Raw genomic sequence first — 3,431 nt, forward strand, 5'->3', positions numbered from 1 at the left:
GTGACGTTTCGGCTTTTATAAAGAGACCTTATTTAAGTCTCGAAGTTAAAGTTGGTTCTTAATAAAATGGAACACGGTGACGTTTCGGCTTTTATAAAGAGACCTTATTTAAGTCTCGAAGTTAAAGTTGGTTCTTAATAAAATGGAACACGACGACGTTTCGGCTTCTATACAGAAGCCTTATTTAAGACTCGAAGTTAAAGTTGACTCTTACTAATATGGACTGCTCCTGCATGTTTTTAGAACACGGTGACGTTTCGGCTTTTATAAAGAGACCTTATTTAAGTCTCGAAGTTAAAGTTGGTTCTTAATAAAATGGAACACGACGACGTTTCAGCTTTTATACAGAAGCCTTATTTAAATTTCGAAATTAAAGTTAGTTGTTACTAAAAGGCGATTCTGCGGACTTGTTTCGTGCGTGTGTGTTTGTCTGTACGTATGTCTCCAGACTGTCTTGTACGGGGGCAAGCGAAGCTATAGGAAGGTGTTCTGTAACTGAGGTTGACCCGGTTCTTTAACACTGCACACGGATGGTTTGACTCCCAGGAGGCTGTGACGTCTTTTCGTACAGAGTACTCGGTCAAGACCCGTAAGAGTCACGGCATAACACGTGCTGCTGTTGCCCACCAGTCCTACCATGGCAAGATAGGTAGGAACGGTTTTGGTAGTTTTCTCGTACCGATACGTTATATTAGTAAAGATCTCATTGTACAGGAAACTATGAACCTTGTGATTGCGTTTCCTGAAGAAGTTCGCTTCATGCTTATTTCCGTGAGCAGAATTTAGTACTGGAATGTTTGTGAGGTGCTGGCAATATTCGAGAAGGTACTGGTTTTGTAAGACTGTGTATTTTAATAAATAAGTGATTGTATGTAACCTTAGTTATGGCACGCATGATAGCTGGACATGTGTCGCTGTACTGTAAACTCGCTCACTGTACCTAATATTTGGATTATAAAAGTACGTCAAGCTTTAATGGTTTAAAACGATTAAGAACAAGAGATGTAATTTTGAGAATACTGTGTTCGATAACTTGATGTTTTAGTTTTGAAGATAAATTTAGTTAATATTCAAGATTGGTATGAATCAGTTATGAATTTTATAGAGTAAAGGAATATCAGTTTTTTTACAATTCATAATAAACATAACAGAACTTTAGATTTGTAACAATTCATATAAAACTTTGTTACAATTCTTATGAGCTTAGTAGGATTGTAGGTTTGTAACAATTCAATGTAAAACTAGTAGAACTGCAGGTTATATAACAATTCTTTTAAAACTTAGTGGGACTATATGTTTTATAGTAATTCATATAAACTCAGGAATGGAGTTTTTGTAATAGTTTATGTGAAACATAAAAACTAGTAGAACTGCAGGTTATATAACAATTCTTTTAAAACTTAGTAGGACTATATGTTTATAGTAATTCATATAAACTCAGGAATGGAGTTTTTGTAATAGTTTATGTGAAACATAAAAACTAGTAGAACTGCAGGTTTTATAACAATTCTTTTAAAACTTAGTAGGACTATATGTTCTATAGTAATTCATATAAACTCAGGAATGGAGTTTTTGTAATAGTTTATATGAAACATAAAAACTAGTAGAACTGCAGGTTATATAACAATTCTTTTAAAACTTAGTAGGACTATATGTTCTATAGTAATTCATATAAACTCAGGAATGGAGTTTTTGTAATAGTTTATGTGAAACATCAAAACTAGTAGAACTGCAGGTTATATAACAATTCTTTTAAAACTTAGTAGGACTATATGTTCTATAGTAAGTCATATAAACTCAGGAATGGAGTTTTTGTAATAGTTTATATGAAACATAAAAAATAGTAGAATTTTTAAATCATTCATATAAAATCTCAGTAGAACTGTAAGTTTTCTAAAAATTCATATAAAACTTAATAGAACTGTAAGTTCCGTAACATTGCATGTACATCTTAATAGGATTATAGGTTTCGTAGCTATTCTTATAAAACTTAGGAACGTGCGTTTTATAGCAGTTCGTGTAAACTTAGTAAAGCATAGATTTCGAAACAATTCGTGTGAGCTTATTAGGTTTTGTAACAATTCGTATAAAACTAGCAGAACTGTAAGTTTTATAACAACTCATATAAAACACAGTGGAACTGTAGGTTTTGTAATAATTCGTATAAAACTAGTAGAACTGTAGGTTTTATAACAACTCATATAAAACACAGTGGAACTGTAGGTTTTGTAATAATTCGTATAAAACTAGTAGAACTGTAGGTTTTATAACAACTCATATAAAACACAGTGGAACTGTAGGTTTTGTAACAATCCATATAAAACTCAGTAAATATGACCGTAAATTGTGCAACAGTTCATACGAAACTAGTGGGACTATATTTTTATAACACGTCATATAAAACTTTATATCAATTTGTATGAAAAAACCAGAAGTTTTGTAGGTTTTGCAGAACTCGTATAAAACTAATTGTGTTGTAAACATTTTGAAATATCTGAAATAATTTTATCGTCACTATTGTTGCCATGATTCCACTTTTGTCCAAGCAACCAAAACCAAAGTGATGATTTTAAACAAATTTGACTTAAATGTCGTTGTTAATTACTTATAACTTATTTTTGTTTTTCACATTGTTTTAGTGATTGGCATTGATTAAACGAACTTCATTGAACTAATCATAAACACTGTTGCAAAGCCTTATAACCATTTTTACGCTTTTGTCTGTGCAACAAAATAAATTCAAATACCCTTTGGAATAAAAGTGGGCTCAAAATCGCTAGTCATTTCTTTGATAATAACCAGAAATGTTGGATTAAATCAATGTTACAATGAGGCGATAGAACTCAGCTGTGACTTCCAATTGAAATGTAAACAACAGTTTATTGGATATTGTTTGTTTATATAAAATGGAATGTTGTACTTATACAGCTTTGTAAACTTAGGCCTAAAAATTATGAAATTTTTAATATTTGTTTGTTTGTAAAAACAAGTATTTCTTTGAAAAAGAAATTTAAAGGTGCGCTCTTGGGTTCACAAACAAAAACTCTTTTGGTCTCTTTTTATGAAAGTAATATTTTTATACGTCATGAAATTGCATAAAGTAGTTCGTTTAGCGCAAAGCTACACAATAGGCTATCTGCTCTCTGTCCACCGCGAGAATCGAATTATGGATTTTTAGCATTGTAAGTCCGTAAACTTACTGCTGTCCCAAGACTAGACAAGACAGTATATATATTTTATGATACAGCTTTCATCTATTTCACAATATAAAATTGTCATTATAATCCTACACATAAACTCCACCTTCAAATTAAGTCTTGATTTTTTTTCTTTTACGAATATTTAATAAATATTTAAAAAATCGCAAGATGTTTCACGATAATTTTCCAAAACGGTGAACTCAAGGACTTACAACGCTCTAATTTTCGGTG

General features: G+C 31.4%; 1 long non-coding RNA gene across 1 annotated transcript in view; it reads left to right on the top strand.

Moving 5' to 3' along the window:
* Nucleotides 1-714: 714 nt before the first annotated feature.
* Nucleotides 715-3,431, top strand: part of LOC111087125 — a 14,883-nt gene continuing 12,166 nt past the window's right edge. The window contains exon 1 of the long non-coding RNA XR_002611845.1: nucleotides 715-825. This is a non-coding gene — a long non-coding RNA (uncharacterized LOC111087125). The remainder of the gene's footprint in view (nucleotides 826-3,431) is intronic.

The sequence above is a fragment of the Limulus polyphemus genome, unplaced genomic scaffold (assembly GCF_000517525.1).
Source record: "Limulus polyphemus unplaced genomic scaffold, Limulus_polyphemus-2.1.2 Scaffold1762, whole genome shotgun sequence".
NCBI lineage: Eukaryota > Metazoa > Arthropoda > Merostomata > Xiphosura > Limulidae > Limulus > Limulus polyphemus.